This window comes from Triticum dicoccoides, chromosome 5A, assembly GCF_002162155.2.
Source record: "Triticum dicoccoides isolate Atlit2015 ecotype Zavitan chromosome 5A, WEW_v2.0, whole genome shotgun sequence".
In the NCBI taxonomy this organism is placed as follows: Eukaryota; Viridiplantae; Streptophyta; class Magnoliopsida; order Poales; family Poaceae; genus Triticum; species Triticum dicoccoides.
The window spans coordinates 343,664,784-343,680,894 of NC_041388.1; positions in this window are offsets into that span (position 1 = coordinate 343,664,784).

The window sequence follows — 16,111 nt, forward strand, 5'->3', positions numbered from 1 at the left end:
CCCTACAGGTTCAAGAACTATGTAGACATGACCGAGACACGTCTCCGGTCAATAACCAATAGCGGAACCTGGATGCTCATATTGGCTCCCACATATTCTACGAAGATCTTTATCGGTCAAACCGCATAACAACATATGGTGTTCCCTTTGTCATCGGTATGTTACTTGCCCGAGATTCGATCATCGATATCTCAATACCTAGTTCAATCTCGTTACCGGCAAGTCTCTTTACTCATTCCGTAATACATCATCTCGTAACTAACTCATTAGTTACAATGCTTGCAAGGCTTATAGTGATGTGCATTACTGAGTGGGCCCAGAGATACCTCTCCGACAATCAGAGTGACAAATCCTAATCTCGAAATACGCCCACTCAACAAGTATCTTTGGAGACACCTGTAGAGCACCTTTATAATCACCCAGTTACGTTGTGACGTTTGGTAGCACACAAAGTGTTCCTCCGGTAAATGGGAGTTGCATAATCTCATAGTCATAGGAACATGTATAAGTCATGAAGAAAGCAATAGCAACATGCTAAATGATCAAGTGATAAGCTAACGGAATGGGTCAAGTCAATCACATCATTCTCCTAATGATGTGATCCCGTTAATCAAATGACAACTCATGTCTATGGCTAGGAAACATAACCATCTTTGATCAACGAGCTAGTCAAGTAGAGGCATACTAGTGACACTTTGTTTGTCTATGTATTCACACATGTACTAAGTTTCCAGTTAATACAATTCTAGCATGAATAATAAACATTTATCTTGATATAAGGAAATATAAATAACAACTTTATTATTGCCTCTAGGCCATATTTCCTTCACTAGAGCTATAAATGTATGAAATCTCGACAAAAGAAACTAAGTGGGTGTGCATCTAACTTGCTTGCTCACGGAGACCTAGGGCACTTGAGGAGGCCCATTGTTGGAATATAAAAGCCAAGTTCTATAATAAAAAATTCCCACTAGTATATGAAAATGACAAAACAAGAGACTCTCTATTATAAAGATCATGGTGCTACTTTGAAGCACAAGTGTGGAAAAAAGGATAGTAGCATTGCCCCTTGTTTTGGCCTTTTTTTATTTGGCCTTTCTTCTATCTTTTTTATTCAGACAATGCTCTATTAATGATGATCATCACACTTCTATTTATTTACAACTCAATGATTACAACTCGATACTAGAACAAGATATGACTCTATATGAATGCCTCCGGCGGTGTACCGGGATGTGCAATGACTCATGAGTGACATGTATGAAAGAATTATGAATGGTGGCTTTTCCACAAATATGATGTCAACTACATGATCATGCAAGGCAATATGACAATGATGATGCGTGTCATAGTAAACAGAACTGTCATGGAATTGTCACGGCAGATATCCTAGAGCAAGGACTTAGTCGTAGGGCCATCACACCAGGAAGCTTAAAGGGGTTAATCGGGACAAAGGACACGAGAGAGTTTTATACTAGTTTGGCCCCTTACGATGAAGGTAAAAGCCTACGTCTAGTTGGGATTGGTATTACTGGGGTTTTGATCACCAAGAGGCTCAACTCGCCAGCTTGGTTCTCGACTGGTTGTTTCTTGCCCTAAGCCGCCACCGGGTCGTCCCCTTATATACATGGGTTGACGCCTGGTGGCCTACAGAGTCCCGGCCAGCTCATAATCGTGTCTAGCTCGGTGACTTCCTTTACATGCCTTTCTTTACAAGTCTTTCCTTACATACGGCGGTTCATAATATCGGGCCTTAAACCGCCTTCAGGCCTTTGGGCCTTCTATAAGACTTAATAAACTATATTCTTGAATGTTTACTGGGCTTCTTGTGTAACCCGCCATTGGGGCTGACCCGGCCCCTCCTGGGCGGGTCATAACTGATAGTAATATCCCCAACATTAGGCCCCAGGTTGACTTTGAACTTCGTTCTTTCTCAATCTTCAATAAAAAATCCATCTTCTTATCTTCGCTGAAATTTTCTTATAACCCGCCGTGACGTCACCTCTTGAAAATGCAAAAAACTTTCATGACGTCAACTTCCAACGGATCTTTTATCTTTAATGTTTCCCGAGAATCGAGGCACCTGTATAGCTGGATAACCATTTATTCGGTTCTTCCTTGATCTTCGCGCCCGTCTATTCGCATCTTTTCCTTATAAATAGGCACGCCTCAGCCTTCTCATTCTCCTCTTTCGCTCTGTCTTCTTCCTCGCGCAAACCCTCTGCTGCTTGAGTTCTGCCGCCGCTGCGCCTCATCTCCGTCTCCGTCGACTTTGGCCGCTGCATCAACCTGAACCGATCAGAGAAACTGCGGCGACCTCCGCAGTAGACCTGCAACCATAAGTTTTCTTTCCTTTGTTTCTCAGATCTGCATTAGGGTTTCCAAGCTCCTGCATGTTATTCGTAGTTCATCATAGTTCTTCCACCGCTAGCTTTTTCTGATCCAAAAAGTCATATATATGCTCGTGCGATAGTGTTTTTGTACCTCTTCTTGACCCACAGATTTCTTTCTCTGATTAAAAAGGCTGCTTCAGAACTTACTGACTCCTCTGTACTAAACTTTTTAGTTCTAGAATTATTTTCATTTTGAACAACCATTTTGATCTGGAATAATACCAAGCAACGTAGGAAACTTGTTTGTCTCAATACTTAGCTGAATTTGCCTTCTTCAAATATCTATAGTCATGGTGGCTTATCATGCCGGCTTAATTTTCCTTTATATGTCATTAGCCCTTAACTAAGACGCCATTACTTGTTCTGCATCTTCATCCCTTAACTGTTAATCTCATCATTAAACTGAACCGGCATATTGCTTTTCTTTTCAGTTCCATGCACATCATGCCGTCCAAAACACCAACCATCTGTAACTGGGTTCCCTCAATCATAACTGAGGAAGGTTTAAAAGAGTTCTTCATGATAGGATTTCTGCCAGCAAAACCGTTATGTCTTACCGTGCCCCTGACCCGGAAGAAGAACAGCCCAATCCGAGAGACGGTGAGGTGATCATTTTTACTGACCACATGAACCGTGGCTTCTCACTGCCCGGCTCAAAGTTCTTCAGAGAGGTCCTCCATTTTTTCAAGCTCCACCCTCAAGATATCGGGCCCAACTCCATATCTAACATCTGCAACTTCCAAGTGCTCTATGAGGTATATCTTCAACAAGAGCCGACCGTGGAGTTGTTTAGAGAAGAACGAGTGCACCAACGGCCTTAGCTTAGAGCTCGGAGGCATATCGATTCAGCGCCGGCAGGGTGCTGTCTTCCTCCTCATTGTCTTACCAAGTCATCCAAAGGACTGGAACCAGACTTGGTTCTACTACCAGGACATTTCACCAGCAAACAAGAAGCCACTACCGGGTTATCGCCCCGATCGTCTTGACTCCAAGTTCGCGCTTCCTGATAAACTTACCGTCGCTGAACGCAAGAGGCCGATACCATCTATCAAAAGTATCAATGCTCTGTTGGGGAACGGGTTAACTGGAGTTGATCTGACCCGCTGCTGGATCTCATGGAGGGTCATCCCTTTGAGCCGCCGGTCAAAGCTGATGTATGAGTATGGTGGAGGCCCAGATGACTCTCTTCGTCACAGCACCGTCCAATTGACAGAAGAAGATATTGTCTCAATGTCAACTCTTTTGGTAAACGGGAAATATGAAGATTGCAGTGTCGTCGGGTTAAACCCCTTCTGCCAGCTTAACCCGGTGCCAGAAGTAAGGATATCATTATTTCTCTCTTTTGTATTTTTCCAGCCGTATTGTTTTAATACTTGCCTGACTCTTTACCTTGTTTTTACCTGTCTGTAGGCCAACTCTGACTTCTAGAAAGTTAAGTATGACCACGAGGTGGCCAAGAAAGCGAAAGCCGCCGCCATAAACGCCAAGAAAACGACCTGGAGGTCGAAAAAGAAGAAAAAGAGTACTGATGAAGACTTGATGAAGCTTGATGATACATCTGACTCGGAGGTAGCCCTTGATTCCCTTGGCCAATTTTTTAACAATCTTATTGACACTGATCATTACCAGGATGACACTGGGGCCAGTCAGGCTATGGAAGCAGAGGTAACTATCATTTCCTCCGACTCAGAGCCCTTGCTAAGACAAAAAGTTCGACGTGATCCGTAAAGTAAGGTTTTCTAACCCTTTAGCTCACTTGGATCCCAACTTTTGTTTGAAAAAGCAGCAACATGAAAGCCGCCGTCAAGCTTGGACTGAAGATGAGCCGACTGTCGTTCTTCAACAAACTCCTCAGAAACGTCCAAATGAGGTTTACTTCTTTCTGTCTTTAACTCTGTTTAATAGATCCTTCCCTTTGTATTTCTTTTAACTCTATTTTATCCTTTCAGGAGGTGTCTCGCTCTTCTGGCGACTCATTGCAGACGCAATTTCCGGCTTTCAAGACTGCCCCTGGGTAATGAAAAAAACCTCACCTTTCCTGGGTTGTTCAAATTGTATCTTTATACTAACAATCCTGCAACATTTTTCTTAGTGGGCAAGCTAAATCCAAGAAAGCGAAGGCAGCTAAGCCGGCGGAAGACCCGCCAGTGCGTGCATCTGACCCGACCAGGCCCTCTTCTCCATTAAACGATGCTCCAGCAGACCCGTCTGTTGATATAGAAGCAAATCCTCCTGAGCCGTCGTTTGATGAGACTAATGTGAACCCTTCTGCTACTGGACCATCAAGCTCAGCCAACCCGCCATCACCATCTGCGCAAGATGTTTAGATCACCGGGAGCTGCTTTATTGAACCGGGGAACCCGACCGTGCTGGCTCGGTGTACAGCAAAACAAGAGGCATTGGAGAGGCAGAAAGTTCGTTTTGACGTTGCCAACTATGATCAACTAAATGCCAATGATATTCTATCCGGCTATCTTAGCCATGTACACTCTAGTCACGACTCTGAGATTGAAATGGTCAAACAGCTGCAGTTGAAATACGAGGTACGTTCCTCCAGCTTATCTATATTCCTTCAGCCCCTAAGTCTTCAGATTTATGAGAGAATCAGAATGATCTGTAGACTTTAAAATATAGACCGAGACCTTTACCTTTGAAACTTGTCTTGAATTCAATAGAACAAAGCTTCACCTGTAGTCCCCAAGGGCCGGTTCATTTTGATCATAAATGAACTGGTACTTTAAATTGTTTGGTACCGTATTCAAAGGACTTAATATTCCGGCTTAACCTTGAGAAACTTGCTGAACTGCATACATTAGCCCCCAAGTGCCAAGTGATGTTACTTTTTAAGGGACTTGGGACTTAAAGTGTGTCTTTAGAGTCATAAAAATTTGATTTGGCATACATTAGCCCCCAAGTGTCAAGTGGTTTTTTGTAAAGTACTTGAGACTTGAATCTTGCTCTTTGAACTTGAAACAAAATCTTGACTCATCTGAATGTTTTGCAGAATGCCTTATCTGAATTGAACTCGCATTTGACTGATGCGAAGACCCGGCTAGCGAGTCAGGAAGCAGAAATCAAATCTACTAATTCCAAACTACAAATAAGTCTCTCTGAAACGGAAAATTTAAAGACCAGCTTTGCTGCCAAGAAGAAAACTTGAGAAGATGAAAAAACACTTCTAACCCAATGTGCTGAGAAGGCCGAAACAACCCTTGAAGAGATTTCAACAGAGCTGAATGGGTTAAAGGGCCGGGTATCTCAAATGGTGGCTGCCATCTTTGGTAAGCCGTTCAACTTTAATTTTGTGTGCTTTCTGCTAATCCGGAGTATAAACCGCTAGCTGACTTTGCGTATAAAATATGTGCAGGCCCTCGAAGCAAAAATCTGACCCAAGAACCTTTGATTAAACTAAAGGCAGTGTATACTTTGGTAGAACAAATGTATATTGGCGCACAGCGGGCTCTTGCCGCCATCTCTCCTGTCAACCAAGGACCCAACCGGCTCAGTGACGTCCTGAAGAAACTGTCAATCCTGCCTGTCAGGTTTCAAGAAGTGAAACGCTCCTGTGCGCGAGCCGGAGCTTTGACTGCCCTGAGCCGCTCCAAAGCTTGGGTGCCAGACTTAGACCCGGCGGACGTGACCAGAGGCTATCCCATCGTGAAGGAGGATGGTTCTCCTTTTGGGCAGGATGACTTCATGGCCTGCATGCGCGGGGTCCGACCTCAGCAACTACCCTGGGAGATGACACCAATGTTGACAAATACCAGCCGGGTTTTGATGCTGAGAATAAGAAGATGGCCACTCCCTCGTACAAGGTAACAGATTTGATTCCACCGGTAAGAGAAGACACATTTGCCCCGGAAGTTGACCGGTTGGCCTGATCAACGACGAAGCCGAATTTGTCGACGTGAATGGTTTTGATTGGTCAAAACCTAACTTCCAGCCAACAGAAGGTGGTGAACCGGCGAGGGAGGAACAATGATCATCTTCATGGGCTTATAAAGCCTTGTAATAGCTTAGTTGTGAAAACAATGTATGCTTTGCTTATGCCATCGCGCATAAAACACTTCTATGTGATTCTGTGTTTCCTGATGCCACTGTATGCATCATATTTAATGTTTGTTTTTGCAATATTTGAACTTTGTTCCTGTAGATACAAAGAAAAGACTGGCTTGGCGGCTTAGAACCAAACGGGTTAAAACACCCGGTTTATAGCCAATATGTTTACCACATTAGGAACCAGAAACAGATATAAACAAAGGACAAGGGCTGAAACTAACTCTTTTAGTTAATACAGCAGGCAATTGCGTATAAGTAATAACCATACCTTATACCTTTTGATCCTTAGACCGCCGGTTTGAATAACCCGGGTGATGAAATTGATAATTCAAACTTCATGAGAAGTCAATGCTTCTGAATACTCAATGATCATTATACCTTGGTAGCTATGTTGTTAAATAGTCGAGCCGGTGAAGAAAGACTGGCTACTTATTTGTAATATTGAGACAACAAAAAACTAAAAGGCAAACAACAGATAATAACCATAATTCAGCCTTGTATTCAAAATGTTGGGGGTTTCTGATTCGAATACGATCAGTAAACCAGACCAAAGGGGTTAAGCTAAGGTTCGAATACGACCATATAGCCCCAAGTGGTTTTGGCGTTGCACCGATCAAGAGGGTACCGATAGCGATGTTCTCTTTGGTTCAAATACGACCTATGTTTGAACAGGAATCCCCCAAATGACCTTGAGAGGTTTTTAACGACCCTGATTCGAATACGATCCAAGTCGGACCCAAAAAGGGGTTAAGCTATGATTCGGATACGATCAAGAAGCCCCCAAGTGGGTTTGGCCTTGAGCTGATCAAGAGGGTTACGACAGCTATGTTCTCTTTGGTTCAAATACGACCTATGTTTGAACAGGAAGCCCCCAAGTGACCATGATAATTGTAGCTAGATTCGAATACGATCATAAGCCGGACCAAAAAGGGTTAGACTTGATTCAAATATGATCGGCTCCTTAATAGTCTTTTGAGAATAAGAAATAACACAGATGCATAATCTTTAAAAAGAAAAGAGACCGATGGTCTTACTTTATTACTTATCATGGTATATACAATGTCAAAGTATGTACATGATGAGAGCCGGTGGCTCAGGTGTAGTATGGCCGAAGTTGAGCAATGTTCCACGGCCGGCGGGTCTCCTCCTCCGACTTACGTGAGTCTTTGTGCTCTCGAACGTCAATGAGGTAATATGACCCGTTGTTTAAGTTCTTATAGACCACAAAAGGTCCTTCCCAAGGTGGGGATAATTTGTGTGCATCTGATAGATCCTGGATGAGCCGGAGCACCAGGTCACCTTCCTAAAAAGTCCTGGACTTAACCCGGCGGTTGTGATAACGGCACAGGTCCTGTTGATAAATTGCTGACGGGCCACTGCTAAGTCTCTTTCTTCATACAACAAGTCAAGTGCATCCTGTCTGGCTTGTTCATTATTAGCTTCAACATAAGCCCCCACACGGGGCGAGTCATGACGGATGTCACTAGGCAACACTGCTTCTGCTCCATAAACCATAAAGAAGGGTGTGTAACCTGTCGACCTGTTAGGTGTGGTGTTGATACTCCACAACACCGAGGGTAATTCCTCTACCCAACAACCCGGCGTTCGCTGTAAGGGAACCATAAGCCGGGGTTTTATACCTTTCAAAATTTCCTGATTGGCTCTCTCAGCTTGACCATTGGATTGAGGATGAGCTACAGAAGAAACATCAAGCCGGCTGTGCTCATGTTGACAAAACTCCTCCATAGCTCCTTGGGATAGATTAGTGCCATTGTCAGTGATAATGCTGTGTGGAAAACCAAAATGGAAGATCACCTTTTTCATGAACTGAACCGTCGTGGCCGCGTCACACTTACTCACTGGTTCCGCCTCAACCCACTTAGTGAATTTATCAACTGCCACCAAGAGATGTGTCTTTTTATCCTTAGACCTTTTGAAAGGTCCCACCATGTCAAGCCCCTAGACCACAAATGGCCAAGTGATCGGAATCATCCGGAGCTCCTGAGCCGGCACATGCGCCCGTCGTGCAAACTTTTGACATCCATCACATCTACTGACCAGATCTTCTGCATCAGCGTGAGCCGTCAACCTGTAAAAACCGTGACGAAAAGCCTTGGCCACCAGAGATTTTGACCCGGCGTGATGACCACAATCACCTTCATGGATCTCACGAAGTATTTCCTGACCTTCTTCGGGGGAAACACACCGCTAAAACGCTCCAGAGACACTGCGATGGTATAATTCTCCATCCGAAATCGTCATTGACTTAGGCCGACGAGTTATCTGTCGAGCCAGGGTCTCATCCGCTGGCAACTCTCCCCGAGTCATGTAAGCCAAGAACAGTACTGTCCAATCTGGGATGACATGAAGAGCCGCCACCAACTGTGCCTCCGGGTCAGGAACAGCTAAATCTTCCTCTGTGGGCAACTTGACAGACGGGTTGTGTAAGATATCCAAAAAGGTGTTAGGTGGTACCGGCTTACACTGAGACCCCAACCAGCTTAAAGCATCAGCCGCTTCGTTCTTTCGACGGTCAATGTGCTCCACCTGATAACCTTTAAAATGCCCTGCAACAGCATCAACCTCCAGGTGATAAACTGCCATGAGAGGGTCTTTGGAATCCCACTTTCCTGATACCTGTTGATCCACTAGATCTGAGTCGCCAAGACATCTGACCCGACTCAAACTCATCTATTTTGCCACTCGAAGACCATGGAGCAAGGCTTCATACTCTGATGTGTTGTTAGTGCAAGGAAACATTAACCGTAACACATAACAAAATTTGTCACCTCGCGGAGAGGTTAACACAACTCTAGCCCCCGAGCCATCCAACTGTCTGGACCCATCAAAATGAATAGTCCAATACGTGTTGTCTGGTTTCTCTTCTGGCATCTACATCTCTGTCCAGTCATTAATGAAGTCAACCAGTGCTTGAGATTTGATCGCAGTACGTGGCACATACTTCAACCCATGTGACCCAAGCTCAATTGCCCACTTGACGACTCGCCCGGTGGCTTCTCTGTTTTGAATGATGTCTCCCAAAGGAGCAGAGCTAACCACGGTGATTGGATGTCCCTGAAAATAATGCTTAAGCTTCCGGCTTGCCATGAACACCCCATATACAAGCTTCTGCCAATGTGGATATCGTTGCTTGGATTCAAATAACACCTCACTGACGTAATAAACCGGCTGTTGAACCGGATGCTCCTTGCCAGCCTCCTTGCGCTCCACCATAATAGCCACACTAATAGCTCGTGAGTTGGCGGCCACGTATAACAGTAGCGGCTCTTTCTCAATTGGAGCAGCCAGGACCGGCGGCTCAGCAAGTTGTGTCTTCAGATCTTGGAAAGCAGAGTTCGCAGGATCGCTCCAAACAAAATCATCTGTTTTCTTCATCATTTGATACAGAGGCATTGCCTTCTCCCCTAACCGGCTTATGAACCAGCTCAAAGCAGCAACACGGCCTGCCAGTCGCTGAACGTCATTGATGCATGTTGGTCTGGCCAGGGATGTAATTGCCTTGATTTTCTCCGGGTTAGCCTCAATACCTCGGTTAGACACCAAAAAACCTAAGAGCTTGCCGGCCGGGACTCTGAAAACACACTTGGCCGGGTTAAGCATCATTTTATAGACCTGGAGATTATTGAAAGTCTCTTTCAGATCTGTGACCAAGGTTTCCCCTTTCCTGGATTTTACCACTATATCATCCACATAAGCATGAACATTACACCCAATTTGATTGTGAAGACAATTCTGCACACATCGTTGGTAAGTCGCCTGGGCACTCTTAAGCCCAAAAGGCATAGACACATAGCAGAAAGCTCCAAAAGGAGTAATAAAAGTTGTCTTCTTCTGATCCTTGACCGCCATCTTGATCTGATGATAATCGGAATAAGCATCCAAGAAACTCAAACGTGCGCAACCCGCCGTAGCATCAATGATATGATCAATACGGCGGAGAGCAAAAGGATCAGCCGGGCAAGCCTTGTTCAGATCGGTGTAATCCACACACATACGCCAGGTGCCATTCTTTTTAAGTACAAGCACCAGGTTAGCTAACCACTCTGGGTGAAAGACCTCTACAATGAACCCGGCCGCCAAGAGCCGGGCCACCTCTTCTCCAATGGCCTTGCGCCTTTCTTCATTGAACCATCGGAGAAACTTTCTGACAGGTTTGAATTTTGGATCAATATTAGGAGTGTGCTCAGCGAGTTCCCTCGGGACACCCGACATGTCTGAAGGTTTCCATGCAAAGATGTCCTGGTTCTCACGGATGAACTCGATGGGCGCGCTTTCCTATTTCGGATCCAAGTTTGCACTGATGATGAACTGCTTGGATGAGTCGCCATGCACAAAGTCAACCATCTTGGTGTCATAACCTGATTTGAATTTCAACACCGGCTCATGCTCTGTTGTTGGTTTCTTTAATGACATCATGTCTGCCGGGTCAACATGATCCTTATAAAACTTTAATTCCTGTATTGCACAAACAGATTCAGCATAGGCGGCATCACCTTCTTCACACTCCAAGGTTATCTTACGGCTCCCATGTACTGTAATGGTGCCCTTATGACCCGGCATCTTGAGCTGTAAATACACATAACATGGCCGAGCCATGAACTTGGCATAAGCCGGCCGCCCAAACAGAGCGTGATATGGGCTTTTGATTTTAACCACCTCAAAGGTTAATTTTTCTGCTCTGGAGTCATATTCATCCCCAAAGGCTACTTCCAGTTCAATCTTACCAACTGGATATGCCGATTTACCAGGTACCACACCATGCAAAACGGTGTTGGATTGTTTAAGATTTTTATCAGTCAATCCCATCCGGCGGAACATCTCATAGTAGAGGATGTTGATGCTGCTGCCTCCATCCATGAGTACCTTAGTGAATTTGTATCCACCAACCTGAGGTGCCACTACCAAGGCCAAGTGGCCTAGATTATCAACCCGGGGTGGGTGATCCTCTCTGCTCCACACAATAGGCTGCTCTGACCAGCGTGGAATCGCCGGCTCAACGGCATTGACGGCCCTCTTGTGAAGCTTCTGGTCCCTCTTGCATAAACTAGTGGTAAATACATGGTATTGCCCACTACTCGGTTGTTTTGGGTTGCTCTGATAACCGGATTGTTGCTGCTGATTACCTTGGCCGGGTTGTTGATTATATCCTCCTTGGTTACTAGGATGGCCCTGACTGTGAAAACCTCCTCCACCTAAACCGGCGCCCGGGCCGTGAAAACTGCCTCCTCCTGAACTGCCACTTGGGCCGTGACTTCCATCAAACGCGTTTGAATTTTTAAACGCCTTCATGATCGTACAATCTTTCCACATGTGGGTGGATGGCTTCTCCCGGGTGCCGTGCTTTGGACAGGGTTCATTCAATAACTGCTCAAGGGTGGGACCTGACCCGCCCGACGGAGGGGGCTGTCTTCCCTTGCACCGTTGATTACCGCCCTGTGCATTAGTGTTAGCAACAAACTCATCAGCCTTACGTTTATTACCTCCCTGATTTGCCGGGTTATGTTGGTGACCCTTGCCGTTGCCGTTCTTCTTTCCCTTCGTTGCCTTTTCTTCGTCAGACACCGGGTCCTTGGTAGTATCAGAATTAGCATACTTGACGAGAGCCGCCATCAACGTTCCCATGTCATTACAGTCGCGCTTGAGCCGCCCCAGCTTCTGCTTCAGAGGTTCAAAACGACATTTTTTCTCCAACATCAAGACTGCTGAGCCGGCATCCATCTTATCAGATGAATGTATTATCTCCTTGACCCGGCGGACCCAATGGGTTGTGGATTCACCATCCTCTTGCTTGCAATTGGTTAGCTCCACAATCGACATAGGCTGCTTACACGTGTCCTTAAAATTCTAGATGAACCGGGCCTTCAACTCCGCCCATGTGCCGATAGAATTGGGTGGCAATCCCTTCAACCAAGTACGAGTTGTTCCATCTAACATCATACTGAAATACTTGGCCATTGCAGCATCACTGACCTCCAATAACTCCATAGCCATCTCGTAACTCTCAATCCAAGCCCCAGGCTGTAAGTCAGTTGTGTAATTAGCCACCTTACGAGGTCCCTTAAAATCCTTTGGCAAACGCTCATTACGTACGGCCGACACCAAGCAAGGAACGCATCCGGTTCTTGTGGCCACTCCTGCCTCGACCGAGGTTGCTGGATAAGCCAGAAATGTTTGATGAGCCGCCTGATCTGCTGCCATTTGAGCTGCTCGTTCCGCCTCTTGATGAATCCTCTCCTAATCCGCCAAGTTGAGGGCTCCAGCCCACACCGGCTCATGCCTATATAGCCGGTTGTGGTGTTGAGCATTGCTTGACATTTCTGTGGATTCCATATGCCTATTGTAACTCGGGCTTCGGCTTGGGCGAGGAGTTGAATGGATCATGTCACAACTATAGGAGTATGCATCCTACTGCGCCAGAGCTGTTTGAAGTTCTCTTACACGTCGTGTTTCAATTGCCGCCGGTGAGTCGCCTTCCATTGGAAGAGCCACAGACGAGCCGATGCTGCGATGAGGTTTTCTAAAGGGTTGGAGAAGTGACCCGGCGGCGTTGGGATGTAATGAGGCGGAGCGGTGGTTACACAAGGCGGATCCATGGCACGCGGCTGGACCGGTGCGCCGGGTGTTGTAATCCGAGGTGCCTTTGGCAGGTTACTTCCCCCGACTCCGGGTGTGTGAAAGAGATTCCTAGGATCGAGCGTCAGAGGCAGACGTGATTGGGTTTTCTGATGCCTCCTCCTCATGACCTCGTTTGACGTGTTCAGATCCACCGAGAGCCGGAAGGTCTCCGCTTGAAGCTGTTGAGCATGAACGTCCAAAGCCGCCCGCTCTGCTGCCATCATGACTTCCTTTGCGGCTAGATTTTCCTTAGCTTGCACCATCTCTTCACGTACGCGTGCCACTTCTGCGTCATGCTGGGCTTTATCCGCCGGCTCTACCACGACAGTCAACAGAGTCGTCAGTTTATCCATGAGGTCCATCAAGATCTGAGCCGGGGGGCGTGCGAGGTCTCCTGACCCAGCTGCAGCCGACCCGGTAGCTGCCGCTGCCGCTGCTGTAGAGTTTTTCCCGGGCTGTGTCCCTGCCATGAAGACTCCGGCCCAATTCGGTGGCTCAAGAGGGTCCGGAATACTGCTGCCATCGGAACAGCCCCCGAGCATGCCGTCTTGTAGCTGGTACAAAGAGTCCGTCTCGCCGTTGATGATGCAGTGTCAGAACAGACGGCCGTCTCACCGCCCTCCACCGACCTTTCAGAGTATTCACCGCCGTGGACGCAGCCTACGAAGGCATGCTTCATGATAGATTGAACACGGGTGATCTTTGCGCGCTGAGCCGTTTCGATGAGGTTAGTGTGGACATCCGGCCTGACTCACCGATCCGACCGATGAAGACGTGAATTCCGCCGAAAAGGACCTGGTATCCATACTCAATTGAGCCGGCCTCGGGGCCCCAGCCTTCGTCATTGATGTAGAGCTTGCCACAATGACTCTTTGTTATCCGGCCCACAGCGTATCCCTTGAGCCCTTCGAAGTTGCCCTTCAAGAACTCAAATCCATCGTGCGCTGGCCCCACGGTGGGTGCCAACTATCGTGGAATTGTCATGGCAGATGTCCTAGAGTAAGGACTTAGTCGTAGGGCCATCGCACTAGGAAGCTTAAAGGGGTTAATCGGGACAAAGGACACGAGAGAGTTTTATACTAGTTCGGCCCCTTACGATGAAGGTAAAAGCCTACGTCTAGTTGGGATTGGTATTACTGGGGTTTCGATCACCAAGAGGCTCAACTCACCGGCTTGGTTCTCGACTGGTTGTTTCTTGCCCTAATCCGCCACCGGGTCGTCCCCTTATATACATGGGTTGACGCCTGGCGGCCTACAGAGTCCCGGCCAGCTCATAATCGTGTCCGGCTCGGTGACTTCCTTTACATGCCTTTCTTTACAAGTCTTTCCTTACATACGGCGGTTCATAATATCGGGCCTTGAACCGCCTTCAGGCCTTCGGGCCTTCTATAAGACTTAATAAACTTTAATCTTGAATGTTTACTGGGCTTCTTGTGTAACCCGCCATTGGGGCTGACCCGGCCCCTCCTGGGCGGGTCATAACTGATAGTAATATCCCCAACAGAACGGTGGAAAGTTGCATGGCAATATATCTTGGAATGGCTATGGAAATGCCATGATAGGTAGGTATGGTGGCTGTTTGGAGGAAGATATAAGGAGGTTTATGTGTGATAGAGCGTATCGTATCACGGGGTTTGGATGCACCAGCAGAGTTTGCACCAACTCTCAAGGTGAGAAATGTCAATGCACGGTACCGAAGAGGCTAGCAATGATGGAAGGGTGAGAGTGCGTATAATCCATGGACTCGACATTAGTCATAAAGAACTCGCATACTTATTGCAAAAATCTACAAGTCATCAAAAACCAAGTTTTACGCGCATGCTCCTAGGGGGATAGATTGGTAGGAAAAGACCATCGCTCGTCCCCGACCGCCACTCATAAGGAAGACAATCAAATAACACCTCATGTTTCAAATTTGTTACACAACGTTTACCATACGTGCATGCTATGGGACTTGCAAACTTCAACACAAGTATTTCTCAAATTCACAACTACTCAACTAGCACAACTTTGATATCACTATCTCCATATCCCAAAACAATCATCAAGTATCAAACCTCTCTTAGTATTCAATGCACTTATATGAAAGCTTCTTATTATGCCTAAAAGCAAATTGCCATGTTGTTCTAAAGGACTCTCAAAATAATATAAGTGAATCATGAGAGATCAAATATTTCTATAAAATAAAACCACCACCGTGCTCTAAAAGATATAAGTGAAGCACTAGAGCAAAAACTATATAGCTCAAAAGATATAAGTGAAGCACATAGAGTATTCTAATAAATTCCAATTCATGTGTCTCTCTCTCAAAAGGTGTGTACAGTAAGGATGATTGTGGTAAACTAAAAAGCAAAGACTCAAATCATACAAGACGCTCCAAGCAAAACACATATCATGTGGCGAATAAAAATATAGCTCCAAGTAAAGTTACCGATGAACGAAGACGAAAGAGGGGATGCCTTCCGAGGCATCCCCAAGCTTAGGATTTTTGGTGTCCTTGTATTTTACCTTGGGGTGCCTTGGGCATCCCCAAGCTTAGGCTCTTGCCACTCCTTGTTTCATAATCCATCAAATCCTTACCCAAAACTTGAAAACTTCACAACACAAAACTTAAAAGAAAATCTTCGTGAGCTCCTCTAACATCCCAAATTTTCAATTTGGAATGTTATACATAGATCATTCTTGCATATCATATTTCATTGCATTTCGTCTCACGATCCTCGAAATCCTAAGCAACTCAAGGACCCTCGGAGAGAGTTGGGGATTTCCCCGGTTTTCAAATTTGATTTTTATCAAATTTTGAAACGAGGATTTTTGGTTTTAATATTTTTCTCTCCGAAAATATTTCATATTAAAGTATATGAGAGGAGATAATATGACTTCTCCAAAATAATTGAATATTGGAGGAAAAATATCAAAATCAAATATTTGTTTTTATTTGGATTTTATTGTAATTTTGCTTGCATTAGAAAAATTGCACGTTTTCAAAATTGCATTTTAGGGCCAAGAAAATGTTCATCTCC